General features: G+C 41.1%; 1 pseudogene; it reads left to right on the top strand.

Annotated features, from left to right (window-relative positions):
• Positions 1 to 438: 438 nt before the first annotated feature.
• Positions 439 to 8,342, top strand: LOC104994371 (annotated as a pseudogene).
• Positions 8,343 to 17,581: the final 9,239 nt, after the last annotated feature.

The following is a 17,581-nucleotide window of genomic DNA, read 5'->3' as shown; positions in this document are numbered from 1 at the left end:
TTGACTGTGTGGATCACAATCAACTGTGGAAAATTCTGAAAGAGATGGGAATACCAGACCACCTGACCTGCCTCTTGAGAAACCTGTATGCAGGTCAGGAAGCAACAGTTAGAACTGGACATGGAACAATAGACTGGTTCCAAATAGGAAAAGGAGTATGTCAAGGCTGTATATTGTCACTCTGCTTATTTAACTTATATGCAGAGTACATCATGAGAAACGCTGGGCTGGAAGAAGCACAAGCTGGAATCAAGATTGCCAGGAAAAATATCAATAACCTCAGATATGCAGATGACACCACCCTTATGGCAGAAAGTGAAGAGAAACTAAAAAGTCTCTTGATGAAAGTGAAATAGGAGAGTGAAAAAGTTGGCTTAAAGCTCAACATTCAGAAAACAAAGATCATGGCATCTGGACCCATCACTTCATAGGAAATAGATGGGGAAACAGTGGAAACAGTGTCAGACTTTATTTTGGGGGGCTCCAAAATCACTGCAGATGGTGATTGCAGCAATGAAATTAAAAGACGCATATTCCTTGGAAGGAAAGTTATGACTGGCCTAGATTGCATATTAAAAAGTAGAGACATTACTTTGCCAACAAAGGTCTGTCTAGTCAAGGATACAGTTTTTCCAGTGGTCATGTATGGATGTGAGAGTTGGACTGTGAAAAAAGCTGAGCACTGAAGAATTGATGCTTTTAAACTGTGGTGTTGGAGAAGACTCTTGAGAGTCCCTTGGACTGCAAGGAGATCGAACCAGTCCATTCTAAAGGAGATCAGTCCTGGGTGTTCTTTGGAAGGACTGATGCTAAAGCTGAAACTCCAATATTTTGGCCACCTCATGTGAAGAGTTGACTCATTGGAAAAGACTCTGATGCTGGGAGGGACTAGGGGCAGGAGGAGAAGGGGACGACAAAGGATGAGATGACTGGATGAAATCACCAACTCAATGGACATGAGTTTGAGTAAACTCCAGAAGTTGGTATGGACAGGGAGGCCTCGCGTGCTGTGATTCATGGGGTCGCAAAGAGTTGGACACGACTGAGCAACTGAAGTGAACTGAATGTCAGCCAAACTACTAAAAATGTAGTGTTAAATTAATGCCTTTTTTTGGGTAATACATAAAAAATTACACATTTAGTACTATATGGAGAGGGAAATGGCAGCCCACTCCAGTCTTCTTGCCTGGGGAATCCCAGGGACGGAGGAGCCTGGTGGGCTGCAGTCCATGGGTTCACACAGAATCCGACACGACTGAAGCGACTGAGTGAAAGAAATGGCAACCCACTCCAATATTCTTGCCTGGAGAATCCCAGGGACGGAAGAGGCTGATGGGCTGCTGTCTATGGGGTCACACAGAGTCAGACATGACTGAAGCGACTTAGCAGCAGCAGCAGCAGAAATAAGAAATAGAAAATAAGAATGAATTTTTCTTGAGTTCATACTACAGAACTGACTTAAATTTTAACAAAATATTTCAATTAACATTAATATTGAACTACATTGAACACTATTTCAAATGTCCATTTTTAGGAAGTTCCAGACAAAAAGGTCCTCAGCCTGAAACAGTTGCAATTGAATTAACCGTCTCTTTCAGATGTGCACTTGTAGATACAATTTTCTAGCAAAATATCATTGGAAAGTAACCATGTAGTGAGGGGCGATATTTTTGTTAGTAAATGATGCTGCATTTTAAGCCAGTTTTTAGTAACAATCACAATAAAAAGATACATTTGAAAATAAATATAGCATGTTTGGCAAAATTAACTATCTGGCAAAATAAACTATCAGATTATGATATTTTTTTCTGGAAAGTGACTATAAACTTGATTAATCTATGCAATGCAAATATGCACTTAAATCTCCATTAGGTCAAGTTATTGATATTTTTTACTGTAAATATTTCTGCTTTTTGTAATATTTTGATCTTGTTCCCACTAAAAAAAGGAGTATCTAACTCAGATTTTTGTCTCTGTTATATTTTTTTCTCTTTTAACTCAGTAAATGTAGCTTCAAATGTTACATTTCCTTGCTAGCTCAGGTGTAACATAGAGATTTTGTAGGTAAACTTCCCCTCCTTTTGTCCACTGCTGCTGTAGAAGTCACACCCCTTTTTCATTCACCAGCTGACCAATGTCTTCTCCAAGTCTTTCTCCAGTCCGACTTTCTTTATTTTTTTTTTATTATAATTGTATTTATTCATTTATTTTTGGCTGTGCTGAGTCTTTGTTGCTATGCTGACTTTTCTCTAGTTGTGGTGACTGGGGGCTACTCTCTAGTTGCAGCGCTCAGGTTTCTCATTGCATGGCTTCTCTTGTCGTGGAGCACAGGCTCTAGCATGCATGGGCTTTAATAGTTGCAGCTCCAGGCTCTAGAGCACAGGCTCAATGGTTATGATGCAGGGCTTAGTCACTTCATGGCATGTGGTATCTTTCTAGATCAGAGATCAAACCTAAACCCATGTCTCCTTCACTGGCAGGCAGATTCTTTACTCTTGAGCCGCCAAGGAAGCCCCAGCCCTACTTTCTTAAACAGGCTTCTTCTTTATCAGCCACCTCCTCCACCTATTTTACCACTCCCCCTAAGCCACAATCTCCATATTTCATAAACATGAAATTCAAAAGATGTATCTGTGATTTTGCTTCTATCAACCTTAAGATGGTACATTGAATATGGTATAAAAAGATCAAAGTTAATTTATTTACCTTATTGTTCTTTCAAAATAGGTCTGCTGCTAGCAGGTCTCTGGGCATGCATACAAACTTCATATAGCTATAAAAGGAAAGAAACAAATGCCAGGCACATAGCACCAAGCTGAGAAACCAAATGTTAAGCAGAGATAATGAAGGGGCTGAGCTTGGAAGTTATCTGTGAGACTCAGTACTGACTGCTATTTGGAATATCAAACATTCTAATGAGTATGGAGCATTGTAGGCTTCCCAAGTAATAGAGAAGATTGGCATCAGGGTCCATGTTGTAGTCATACTATAGCCAATAATTTAAGCATGAGATGATAGAAGGAAAAAGCATTTCATAGTCTCCATCAAACAAAGGAGTAGAGTGGTAATTTCAATGCTCTCCCCCTTTAAGGCAGATAGATTAATAATATAATAACAATTTGAATAAAATATAGTAAATGCAGAAATTAGTCAAGGAAAAAATGGTGATCCTGTTAACTGATCTAAATTCACCAGTGGACCAAATCCTACTGAATTCCCTGTAAAATATTTCAGAGAAGTTCTGTTTCAGGATGAAAGGGCTTGTGTGCATTGTTCCAAGTAAACCCTCCGACACTGGAGTCGAAGTGCAATTTGCTGCATCTGAGAGATTTTTGGTGACTTACCAAGAAATTTCCAGTGTGGATCAGTTTGCCATTAATTTTGAAACTGTAGGTCCCATCTTGGGGAACACCATCCTCTGGGTCAGCTACTATGTGTCCTGTGACGTCAGGAACTACAGATTAAGTACTAATGCCCCTTCCCTTTCACCAGTTGTAGTTCATAGGAAAGCTGAAGAAAAGGGAAAGAATCAGAATTTCTAGCTGTCCCATGGTCCTCAAGCCTCTGTCACAACTTCTATATTCAGTCCTGGCAAAAGGGTTTGAAAATGAGTTTTCCAGTTATTTACCTGAAATTTCTTCCTTGTTCACAAGATAGGCTCCCATCCTCATCCTTGTGTTTCTAAACACTTTTATAAGATTTGTAATCATTTTGGCATTTTGAAATCAGCTTTCCTAAATTAGAATTCAAGTGCCTTATAAATTCCCCAGCAATTTTATTTGTAGATAGACAGGGACATTTTATTTTATTAAAATGTTAATGGCTGTTTAGTGATTTAAAGTAATGGGCCAGGCTGATAATACACCATTATGTACTAAGCATCAGAAAAATGTCTATAAAATTTTGATGTATACTTTCTCTAAGGTTTTCTTTTTTTATATTAAGTTAATCCTAAATGCAAAGGCCTTTGAAAAACAAAGGATTAAAAATTAATTTTTCCTGGCTAACTTCATGGTAGTTGACAATTAAGAAATATTTCAAATTAGTTCATTCTAAATGATTTATACAGAAATGGTATGGACCTAACAAAAGTAGAAGATATTAAGAAGAGGTGGCAAGAATACACAGAAGAACTGTACAAAAAAGATCTTCACGACCCAGATAATCACAATGGTGTGATCACTTACCTAGAGCCAGACATCCTGGAATGTGAAGTCAACTGGGCCTTAGAAAGCATCACTACGAACAAAGCTAGTGGAGGTGATAGAATTCCAGTTGAGCTATTTCAAATTCTGAAAGATGATGCTGTGAAAGCACTGCACTCAATATGCCAGCAAATTTGGGAAACTCAGCAGTGGCCACAGGACTGGAAAAGGTCAGTTTTCATTCCTATCCCAAATAAAGGCAATGCCAAAGAATGCTCAACTACAGCACAATTACACTCATCTCACATGCTAGTAAAGTAATGCTCAAAATTCTCCAAGCCAGGCTTCAGCAATACATGAACCGTGAACTTCCTCATGTTCAAGCTGGTTTTAGAAAAGGCAGAAGAACCAGAGATCAAATTGCCAACATCTGCTGGATCATGGAAAATGGAAGAGAGTTCCAGAAAAACATCTATTTCTGCTTTCTTGACTATGCCAAAGCCTTTGACTGTGTGGATCACAATCAACTGTGGAAAATTCTGAAAGAGATGGGAATACCAGACCACCTGACCTGCCTCTTGAGAAACCTGTATGCAGGTCAGGAAGCAACAGTTAGAACTGGACATGGAACAAAGGACTGGTTCCAAATAGTAAAAGGAGTACATCAAGGTTGTATATTGTAACCCTGCTTATTTAACTTATATGTAGAGTACATCATGAGAAACGCTGGACTGGAAGAAGCACAAGCTGGGATCAAGATTACTGGGAGAAATATCAATAACCTCAGATATGCAGATGATACCACCCTTATGGCAAAAAGTGAAGAGGAACTAAAAAGCCTCTTGATGAAAGTGAAAGTGAAAGAGGAGAGTGAAAAAGTTGGCTTAAAGCTCAACATTCAGAAAACGAAGATCTTGGCATCCAGTCCCATCACTTCTTGGGAAATAGGTGGGGAAACAGTGGAAACAGTGTCAGACTTTATTTTTCTGGGCTCCCAAATCACTGCAGATGGTGATTGCAGCCATGAAATTAAAAGACGCTTACTCCTTAGGAGAAAAGTTATGACCAACCTACATAGCATATTGGAAAGCAGAGACATTACTTTGCCAACAAAGGTCTGTCTAGTCAAGCCTATGGTTTTTCCAGTGGTCACGTATGGATGTGAGAGTTGGACTGTAAGGAAAGCTGAGCACCAAAGAACTGATACTTTTGAACTGTGGTGTTGGAGAAGACTCTTGAGAGTCCATTGGCCTGCAAGGAGATCCAACCAGTCCATTCTGAAGGAGATCAGCCCTGGGATTTCTTTGGAAGGACTGATGCTAAAGCTGAAACTCCAGTACTTTGGCCACCTCATGCAAAGAGTTGACTCATTGGAAAAGACTCTGATGCTGGGAGGGATTGGGGGCAGGTGGAGAAGGGGACGACAGAGGATGAGATGGCTGGATGGCATCACTGACTCGATGGACGTGAGTCTGAGTGAACTCCGGGAGTTGGTGATGGACAGGTAGGCCTGGCGTGCTGTGATTCATGGGGTCGCAAAAAGTCAGACATGACTGAACGACTGAACTGAACTGAAATGATTTATACCTTTACCACAAAACATCCAAAACTGAGTTATATGAATTTTCCTAAGACACAATTGCTTACTAATAGCTGAGCCTTTGCTACCTTTCCAAGGTACTGTGCTGTGCTGTGCTAAGTTGCCTCAGTCATGTGCGACTCTGCGACTCTATGGACTATATCCTCCAAGGCTCCTCCTCCGTCCATGGGTTCTCCAGACAAGAATACTGGAGTGAGTGGCTGTGTCCTCCTCCAGGGGATCTTCCGGACCCAGGGATCAAACTCACATTTCTTATTTCTCTTGTATTGGCAGGCAGGTTCTTTACCACTAGCACCACCTGGGACGCCCCACCTTTTCAAGGTGAACAGGCCTAAAAGTCAATTCAGCAAACATTTGTAGAGGACTTCCTAAGCTTAAGTCAACAGTAAGCATTATGGGATTCAAAGATAAAAAGTAAGTGATGAATTCTGTTTTCAAGGAATATGCACTATTCAGTGTGATACAGTACAGAAAGAGGTAGATAGAATAGTTAAAGCATAAACAAAGTTGCTCAGAAAAACTAGAGGGAATAATCAGTGAGAAAAGAGAGCTTGATTGAATAAATGCTGATTGTCCTGGACTCTAAACAATGAATTGAAATAAAGTAAGCAAAGAAGAGAATAATTCATTATAGACACAAGTTTATATGAAGATAAGAAAGTAATCCATTATGGGCAAAATAAGATCAAAACTAGTCTTATGATGAACATGGCTTTATTCCCACTATTAAGCATTATTAAGAGTCTAACATAGATTAGACACTCCCATCTCTCATTTCAACTTTTTCTTTAAAACACATTTTACACTGTAACATACTCGATAACTTACATGTTCATATTTATCATCTAACTCTCAGTAATAGAATTGCTAGCCATGCACACATACACACTCCACACAAATACTTTCTATTCTTGCTTGACTTAGCTTAGTACCTTAAGAACTACATTTCCATTCACCCTTGTAATTAGGTGTATCCATGTGAATGAATTCTAGTCATAGCCACTGTTGGAAAAAATAAAAAGGACCCAGGGAAATATTTTTGTGAGGCCCTTATCTAAACAATTTGACTAAAAGTGTGTTATTGGCACACTTTTTGGCAACTGGTTTGCCTCCAGGACACAGGCGTCATGAAAACCACTGTTAAACCTAAGCAAAAATGGGAAAGGAAAACCCACAACAACATCGTTGTCATTGGGCATGTAGATTCAGGGAAGTCTACCACGACTAGCCATCTGATCTATGAATGTGGCGGGATCGACAAGAGAACTATTGAAAAGTTCAAGCAGGAGGCTGCCAAGATGGGAAAGGGCTCTTTCAAGTACGCCTGGGTCCTGGACAAAGTGAAAGCTGAACGTGAGCATGGTATCACCATTGATGTCTCCTTGTGGAAATTTGAGGACAGATTTACTATCATTCATGTTACTATCATTCATGCCCCAGGACACAGAGATTTCATTAAAAACAGGATTACAGGCACATCCCAGGCTGACTGTGCCGTACTGATTGTTGTTGCTGGTGTTGGTGCATTTGAAGCCAGTATCTCCAAGAACCAGCAGACCCGTGAGCATGCCCTTCTGGCTTACACTCTGGGTGTAAAACAGCTAATTGTTGGAGTTAACAAAATGGATTCCTCTGAGCTACTCTACAGCCAGAAGAGATAAGAGGAAATTGTTAAGGAAGTCAGCACCTACATTAAGAAAATTGGCTACAACCCCAACACAGTAGCATTTGTGCCAATTTCTGGCTGGAATGGGGACAACATGTTGGAGCCAAGTGCTAACATGCCATGGTTCAAGGGATGGAAAGTCACCCATAAAAATGGCAATGCCAGTGGGATCATCCTGCTTGAAGCTCTGGGTTGCATCCTGCCACCAATTCACCCAATTGACAAACCCTGTGTTTGCCACTCCAGGATGTCTATAAAATTGGTGGTATTGGTACTGTCCCTGTGGGTTGAGTGGAGATTGGTGTTCTCAAACCTGGCATGGTGGTCATCTTTGCTCCAGTCAATGTATCAACTGAAGTGAAGTCTGTAGAAACGCACCATGAAGCATCGAGTGAAGCCCTTCCTGGGGACAATCTGGGCTTCAATGTCAAGAACGTATCTGTCAAAGATGTTCATTGTGGGAATGTGACTGCTGACAGCAAAAATGACCCACCAATGGAAGCAGCTGGCTTCAAAGCTCAGGTGATTATTTTGAACCATCCAGGCCAAATCAGTGCTGGATATGCACCTGTGCTGGACTGTCACCCTGCTCACATCGCTTGCAAGTTTGCTGAGCTGAAGGAGAAAATTGATCGTCGTTCTGGCAAAAAGCTGAAAGATGGCCCTAAATTCTTGAAATCTGGTGATGCTGCCATTGTTGATATGGTTCTTAGCAAGCCCATGTGTGTCGAGAGATTCTCTGACTATCCTCCCCTGGGCCGTTTTGCTGTGAGTGACATGAGATAGACAGTCACTGTGCGTGTCATCAAAGCATTGGACAAGAAGGCAGCCAGAGCTGGCAAGGTCACCAAGTCTGCCCAGAAAGCTCAGAAGGCTAAATGAATATTATCCCCAATACCTGCCACCCCAGTCTTAATAAGTGGTGGAAGAATGGTCTCAGAACTGTTTGTCTCAATTGGCCATTTAAATTTAATTGTAAAAGACTGGTTAATGATCACAATGTACCGTAAAACCTTCAGAAAGAAAGGAGAATGTTTTGTGGACCATATGTTTTGTGTGTGGCAGTTTTTTAAGTTATTAGTTTTTAAAATCAGTATTTTTTAATGAAAACAACTTGACCAAAAATCTGTCACAGAATTTGAGACCCATTAAAAAAAAGTTTAATGAGAAACAGAAAAAGTGTGTTATTGAATCCATGGGCCTATGTGAGATATGATAATTTATCAGTGAAAATTTAGAATAATTAGTAAAGCATAGTTACTTCTGAGTTGGTTTATTGTCCAATAAGTGCATGGAAAGAATCTCTACAGGGTCCAGGTACCATCTCCTCTTGCTCAGATTAAGAGGCCCTTCTGGGCTCTTTATTGTCAAATGTGACATTCCTGACTAATTTCTTATCTCATATTGTGAGAAAAAAGTAGCAACAGTATGATTACTAATGATTCCATGGCTTTATAGAACCTATTTGTATTTAAACCATATATATTCCTCTTGCATCTAATTTTTCTAACTCCATTTGTTTAATGCCTATTTCACCTTTACTTCAGTTCAGTTCAGTCACTTAGCCATGTCCGTCTCTTTGTGACCCCATGGACTGCAACACACCAGGCTTGCCTGCCCATCACCAACTCCCAGAGTTTGCTCAAACTCATGTCCATCGAGTCAGTGATGCTATCCAACCATCTCACCTTCAGTTGTCCCCATCTCCTCCTGCCTTCAATCTTTCTCAGCAACAGGGTCTTTTCCAACGAGTCAGTTCTTTGCATTGGATGGTCAAATATTGGAGCTTCAGCTTCAGCATCGGTCTTTACCACAACACTGCATTATCCATCATGCTGTTAGAGACTATGGCCATGGTAAGTCACTTCAGTCATGTCCAACTCTTTGTGACCCTATGGACTATATCCCTCCAGGCTCCTCTATCCACGGAGATTCTCCAGGCAAGAATACTGGAACGGGTTGCCATGCCCTCCTCCAAGGGATCTTCCCAAACCAGTAATTGAACTCGTGTCTCTTGCACCTTCTGCATTGGCAGGCAGGTTCTTGACCACTTGCACCACCTGGGAAACCCTGTTAGAGACTACCAGCTTTCAATGACTTTCTCAGAAATTCTTATTGTGTCTCATTGGTGATGACAAATGCAAGAATTATCCAGGGAATATAGACTAGTATGAAAGATAATTCATTTTCTGATCATTTTAAAGTTACCATTTGGAAAGGATAATAGTACATCTTCTAACCATGCCTTCTCTTAAAGCCTTTACATCATAATCACTATATTCCTGGAGTATGATCTCTTAGAATGTTGAGTACATCACTAGCTTCCATATACTATTACCAGTGGAGAGGATAGATAAGGGACCAATGGGTCGAGCAAAAAAAGAAGCTACATCTATCTGAGAAATGTCCATCTGGCAGGGCTTAAGGCTGACTTGGATGAGCATAGTGCCACAATGTCTATTGGAGGCAAGAAGGCAAGAATCATAGGAACAAAACTATCATTGTGGAACAAAAATCTCAAAATCATTTGAAAGACATGGGTGTAGACACTTCTAAGGGATAGCCTGACATGTGGTACTAGGTACCATCAGAATGGAGCTTACATAATAAAAGACACCTTCTTCCACTACTTACCACCCGTGGATGCTACAGACAAGCATCAGCACCATAGTCACAATGTGGACAAGTGACAACTGATGCATGGGCTCATATGTGTGGTTCAAGCCCAACTGTTGGTGCTAGCTGTAGGTGGTCTAGATCTCTAACTCAGCATATGTCTAATCTGAGTGACATTCACCCAGCATCAGTATGCCAACTAATTTAGTCACCTTAATTTTAGGCAACCCTGCAAAGAAATACCACAAGAGCTAATGGGAATGATTTGCTCATCAGGCTGCCTTCATGAAACTAAAACCTGGGCACTGGATTCACAATGATCTCATAGACTTAAGTTCTGGAGCTTTTTGAAGCATCCAGTTTTCCTTGCACATGAGGCAAAGGATCACAGGATGACCCAAGGTGAGAACTGGAGATGAAAGTTCACAGAGGACCTAGTCTAGGTATACTTAGACATCAAAGTCTATATATGTCTATCTACTTAGGCAGGACTTCTGGCCAGTTCCATGCCAGTCCCAGGCAACCAGGGCCTTATATAATTATGAAGAAGGCACCCTAGAGCATGGGCCTCATAGGGTGAAGGGCTTGAGACAGAGGTCCTACATTCTCTTGTCTAAGGACAATACTTGTTCTATCCAATGGAATAGCAGGAGAAGTAAAGAATACTGATTTTAGAATATAAAGGCATACAAAGATTCCACATTTATTTATTTTCCTTTGCCTACTGGATACTGTATCCCAGAAATATCTTAAAGCCACATGTTGAATGGATGTGTTCAGCAAAGTAGCCCTACCTCCACCTTGAACCCAGAGTAACTCTTTTGACAATTTATCTGTATGTGATATTTTCTTTGAGTCATTATATATTTGGGGGTTTGTTAGCTACTGTAGCTAATATAATTACTTCTTAAAGTGAAAACTCAAGAAGGGTTGGGTCTTTTGCTACTTTGTTCCTGTTTATTTCTAGTGTCTGGAAAAATGTCGGACATGGTAGTGTTCTGTTATGATTGATATTAGGCATGCTGCTGCTAAGTCACTTTAGTCGTGTCCGACTCTGTGCGACCCCATAGACGGCAGCCCACCAGGCTCCCCGGTCCCTAGGATTCTCCAGGCAAGAACACTGGAGTGGGTTGCCATTTCCTTCTCCAATGCATGAAAGTGAAAGTGAAGTCTCTCAGAGGTGCCCAACTCTTAGCGACCCCATGTGTTTAATGCTTATTCTAAAGTCATCAGTTAAGAAGCTTTAGGCTACAGGTGACTTTCAGAACAAATTCGAGAAGTATATTAACATGCCTTATTCCATGTTCACAGGAAGTGTGGTGAATTGAGGATCCCAATGGAAGGCCTCAATGATTACATCTGAGGAGGATGCAAAGTCAAGAGCTGGTGCCGACAGTTTGTAAGTGTTGTATCACAACCTGAAGCACCTTAAGTGTTCCTGTAAAATGCATGCATTTCCAGAATGCATGGGTCTCAATGAGTGATCTGAAATTTTATTTAAGGGAATCAATATTGCATTACCTTTATGGACAAGCTTTGTAGTTCATTCAGTTCAGTTCTGTTCAGTCGTACAGTCGTGTCTGACTCTCTGTGAGCCTGTGGAATGCAGCACGCCAGGCTTCCCTGTCCATCACCAACACCCAGAGCCTATTCAAACTCATGTCTATTGCCTCAGTGATGAAATCCAACCATCTCATCCACTGTTGTCCCCTTCTCCTCTCGCCTTCAACCTTTCCCAGCATCAGGGTCTTTTCAAATGAGTCAGTTCTTCACATCAGGTGGCCAAGTATTGGAGTTGCAGCTTCAGCATCCATCCTTCCAAAGAATATTCAGGACTGATTTCCTTTAGGATGGACTGGTTGGATCTCCTTGCAGTCCAAGGGACTCTCAAGAGTCTTCTCCAAAATCACAGTTCAAAAGCATAAATTCTTCAGTGCTTAGCTTTCTTTATAGTCCAACTTGCATATCCATAGGTGATTACTGGAAAAACCATAGCTTTGACTAGATGGGCCTTTTTTGGTAAAGTAATGTCTCTGCTTTTTAATATTCTGTCTAGGTTGGTCATAACTTTTCTTCCAAGGAGCAAGCACCTTTTAATTTCATGGCTGCAGTCACCATCTGTAGTGATTTTGGAGCCCCCCAAAATAAAGTCAGCCACTGTTTCCCCATCTATTTCCCATGAAGTGATGGGACCGGATGCCATAATCTTAGTTTTCTGAATGTTGAGTTTTAAGCCAACTTTTTCACTGTCCTCTTTCACTTTCATCAAGAGGCTCTTTAGTTCCTCTTCACTTTCTGCCATAAGGGTGGTGTCATCTGCATATCTGTAATTGCTAATAAATAAGTAAAAATATTGGCATATAGAGGACAGAGTGGATAGATGGGCTCTATAGAAGCTGCAGTTGTAGTAGGAGCACAGGCTCATGCCCCAGGCCTTAGTTTTATTTTTATTTCAAACCAGATAAATAAATATCACTGATATCCACAGAGGTTTGGAAGCACAAAATGATGGTGACTATCTAATAGTAACTAGATGACTGTCTTATAATCATTAGATGACTTTCTAATTGTGATTGGGGAAGGCAGAATAGGACTCTTGGAAGGCACAACAGAACCTTGTGCAACAGGACCCAGGAGAAAGGAACAGTGACCCCCACAGGAGACTTGCCTGTGGGTGTCCGGGAGTCTCCAGTGAAGGTGTGGGTCCCTGGTGACCTGCTACAGGGTTGGGGGCATGGACTGTAGCAGTACATGCATGGGATCTTTTGAGGGAGGTCACCATTATCTTCATCACCTCCACCATAGTTTGGCCTCAGGTAAATAGCAGGGAGATAACACAGCTCCACCCATCAACAGAAAATTGTATTAAAGATTTACAGAGCATGGCTCCGCCCATCAGAACAAGATCTAGTATCTTCCTCAGTCAGTCTATCCAATCAGGAAGCTTCCATAATCCTCTTATCCTTCTCCATCAGAGGGCAGACAGACTGAAAACCCACAGAAACACAGAAATCACAGAAAACACAGAAACACAGAAATCACAGAAAACTAATCAATCTAATCACATGGACCACAGCCTTGTCTAATTGAGTGAAACTATGAGCCATGCCATGTAGGGCCACCCAAGACGGACGGGTCGTGGTGGAGAGTTCTGACAGAATGTGGTCCACTGGAGAAGGGAATGGCAAACCACTTCAGTATTCCTGCCTTGAGAACCCCATAAACAGTATGAAAAGGCAAAAAAATAGGACACTGAAAGATGAACTCCCCAGGTTGGTAGGTGCCCAATATGCTACTGGAGATCAGTGAAGAAATAATTCCAGAAAGAATAAGGAGATGGAGCCAAAGCAAAAACAACACCCAGTTGTAGATGTGACTGGTGATAGAAGCAAGGTCGGATGCTGTAAAGAGTAATATTGCATAGGAACCTGGAATGTTAGGTGCATGAATCAAGGCAAATTAGAGGTGGTCAAACAGGAGTTGGCAAGAGTGAACGTCAGCTGAGAATCAGCAAACTAAAATGGACTGGGATAGGTGAATTTTCTCAGATGACCATTATATCTACTATCGTGGGCAAGAATCCCTTAGAAGAAATGGAGTAGCCATCATAGTCAACAAAAGAGTCTGAAATGCAGTACTTGGATGCAGCCTCAAAAATAACAGAATGATCTCTATTTGTTTCCAAGGCAAACCATTCAATATCATGGTAATCCAAGTCTATGCCCTGACCAGTAACGCTGAAGAAACTGAAGTTGAACAGTTCTCAGAAGACCTACAAGACCTGCTAGAAGTAGCACCCAAAAAAGATGTCCTTTTCATTATAGGGGACTGGAATGCAAAAGTAGGAAGTCAAAAAAACCTGGAATAACAGGCAAATTTGGCCTTGGAGTACAGAATGAAGCAGGGCAAAGGCTAATAGAGTTCTGTCAAGAGAATGCACTGGTAATTTCAAACACCCTCTTCCAACAACACAGGAGAAGACTATACACATGGACATCACCAGATGGTCAACACCGAAATCAGATTGATTATATTCTATGCATCCAAAGATGGAGACGCTCTACACAGTCAGCAAAAACAAGACCAAGAGCTGACTGTGGCTCAGATCATGAAATCCTTTTTGCCAAATTCAGACTTAAATTGAAGAAAGTGGGGAAAACCACTAGACCATTCAGGTATGACCTAAATCAAATCCCTTATGATTATACAGTGGAAGTGAGAAATTGATTTAAGGGACTAGATCTGATAGACAAAGTGCCTGATGAACTATGGATAGAGGTTTGTGACACTGTACAGGTGACAGTGATCAAAACCATCCCCAAGAAACAGAAATGCAAAGAAGCAAAATGGCTGTCTGAGGAGGCCTTACAAATAGCTGTGAAAAGAAGAGAAGTGAAAAGCAAAGGAGAAAAGGAAAGATATACCCATTTGAATGCAGAGTTCCAAAGAATAGCATGGAGTGATGAGAAAGCCTTCCTCAGTGATCAGTGCAAAGACACAGAAGAAAACAATAGAATGGGAAAGACTAGAGATCTCTTCAAGAACATCAGAGATACCAAGGGAACATTTCATGCAAAGGTGGGCTCAATAAAGGACAGAAATTGTATGAACCTAACAGAAGCAGAAGATATTAAGAAGAGGTGGCAAGAATACACAGACAAACTATGCAAAAAAGATCTTTACAACCCAGATAATCACGATGGTGGGATCACTCACCTAGGGCCAGACATCCTGGAATGTGAAGTCAAATGGTCCTCAGGAAGCATCACTGTGAACAAAGCTAGTGGAGGTGATGGAATTCCAGTTGAGCTATTTCAAATCCAAAAAGAAAAATGGTATTAAAATGCTGCCCTCAATATGCCAGCAAATTTGGAAAACTCAGCAGTGGCCACAGGACTGGAAAAGGTCAGTTTTTATTTCAATGGCAATGCCAAAGAATGCTCAAACTACCACACAATTGCACTCTTCTCATATACTAACAAAGTAATGCTCAAAATTCTCCAAGCCAAGCTTCAGCAATACGTGAACCGTGAACTTCCAGAAGTTCAAGCTGGTTTTGGAAAAGGCAGAGGAACGAACCAGAGATCAAATTGCCAACATCCAGTGAAACATGGGAAAAGCAAGAGAGTTCCAGAAGAACATCTACTTCTGCTTTATTGACTATGCCAAAGCCTTTGACTGTGTGGATCACAATAAACTGGAAAATTCTGAAAGAGATGGGAATACCAGACAACCCAGCTACCTGTGAGAAATGTGTATTCAGGTCAGGAAGCAACAGTTAGAACTGGATGTGGAACAACAGACTGGTTCCAAATAGGAAAAGGAGTACGTCAAAGCTGTATATTGTCACCCTGCTTATTTAACTTAACCAGGGCTTCCCTGGTGGCTTAGAGAGTAAAAAGTCAGCCTTCAATGGGGAAGACCCAGGTTCAATCCCTGGGTCAGGAAGATCCCCTGGGAGATGGCAATGGCACCCCACTCCAGTACTCCTGCCTGGAAAGTCCCATGGACAGAGGAGCCTGGTAGGCTACAGTCCACGGGGTCGCAAAGAGTCGGACACAACTGAGCGACTTCACTTTCACTTTATTTAACTTATATGCAGAGTACATCATGAGAAACACTGGGCTAGAGGAAGCATAGGCTGGAATCAAGATTGCTGGGAGAAATATCAATAATCTCAGATATGCAGATGGCACCACCCTTATGGCAGAATGTGAAGAAGCACTAAAGAGCCTCTTGATGAAAGTGAAAGAGGAGAGTTAAAAAGTTGGCTTAAAGCTGAACATTCAGAAAACAAAGATCATGGCATCTGGTCCCCTATTTGTTGGCAAATAGGTGGCAAAACAGTGGAAACAGTTGCAGACTTTATTTTGGGGGGCTCCAAAATCACTGCAGATGGTGATTGCAGCCATGAAATTAAAAGACATTTACTCCTTGGAAGAAAGTTATGACCAACCTAAACAGGATATTAAAAAGCAGAGACATTACTTTGCCAACAAAGGGTCTGTCTAGTCAAGGCTATGGTTTTTCCAATAGTCATGTATGGATGTATGAGTTGGACTATAAAGAAAGCTGAGAGCTGAAGAATTGATGCTTTCGAATTGTGATGTTGGAGAAGATGCCTGAGAGTCCCTTGGACTGAAAGGAGATCCAACCAATCCATCCTAAAGGAAATCAGTCCTGAATATTCATTGGAAGGACTGATGCTGAAGCTGAAACTCCAATACGTTGGCCACCTTATGCAAAGAGCTGACTCATTTGAAAAGACCCTGATGCTGGCAAAGTTTGAAGGTGAGAGGAGAAGGGTATGACAGAGGATGAGATGGTTGGATGGCATCACCAAGTAGATGGACATGAGTTTGAGTAAACTCCAGGAGTTGGTGATGGACAGCGAGGCCTGGTGTGCTGCATTCCATTGGGTCACAAAGATTCAGACACAACTTAGTGACTGAACTGAACTGAAAGCTGAATAGCTGTATTGAAACCTTAAATTAAAATAAAATGAGGAAAAATTGACAAGTAGAAGTAATTCGTAATGCAAACTTTTGTTCTCATGGGGTTAGGTCAGGCTGATCTCTCTTAGCTCAGTTTCCTTTCTGTCCTCTGCTTGGCCTGTCCCTATTCATCCATCTTATGGGTTGAGAAATAGCTGGTACAACAGTTTAACCCAGAGTAGCCTGTGCTATCTCATTTCTTCAAGTCACTCTGAAGTGTGTTAAGGTTTAGAACATCAGTGATGAGCAGGAGGTGGGAGTGGTCATAGGTAAAGGAAAACAAATTTTTAGTAGGTTGGTGGTAGGTTCAAATTTTTCCTCATAATCTACATGTAAAATGTGAAAATTACAGTCTAGAAAAGTAGAATTAGCTTTTAATAGTAGCACGGCATGGCAGTAATGAGGTTAAACTTTGAAGCCAGCTTCCCAGTTTTGAATTTCAGCTTTACTACCTACTAGTTGTGCATCTTTGCTCAAACTGTTTAATCTCTCTGTGCTTCAGTTTCCTGATATTTAGAATTGAGATAGCAGTAATACCTATTTTATGGAGACTGAATGAAACAATATTTAGAAAGTTCCTGGCCTAAAGCATATACTACGTAAGGGCTCTATAAAATAAATTACTGTGTTTAAAATTATTTTTAAAGTCCATTTAATGACTCACTCAATATGTGTGTGTGTGTGCTTTTCAGACTACTTTTATCTATTACCTTATGATTAACTAAATATTACACCTGAGAATGAGAAAGCTCCCTTTACAGCAAGGAACTAGTCTGGCACTTAAAGCTGCAGATCAAGAGGTTTTCAATCCTGTAAATGATCCAGAACACCAAAACACCAACCAAGGCCACTCTAAGACAACGAAATGACACACAAAAAGAGACCACTTTGTGATTGTATTCAAGCACCTCCCATCCCCTCTTACACACAGTACTTTCCACTTCCAAGTATCATGAGAGCCCAGCCAATACTTTTGTTGTGGTTATTGTTCAGTTGCCAAGTTGTGTTCAACTCTTTGCAACCCTATGGACTGCAGCATGCCAGGTTTTCCTGTCCTTCA

Source organism: Bison bison, unplaced genomic scaffold, assembly GCF_000754665.1.
Source record: "Bison bison bison isolate TAMUID 2011002044 unplaced genomic scaffold, Bison_UMD1.0 scf7180017864258, whole genome shotgun sequence".
NCBI lineage: Eukaryota > Metazoa > Chordata > Mammalia > Artiodactyla > Bovidae > Bison > Bison bison.
The sequence above is the reverse complement of the archived record's forward strand: the minus strand, read 5'-3'. Positions and strand labels throughout refer to the sequence as shown.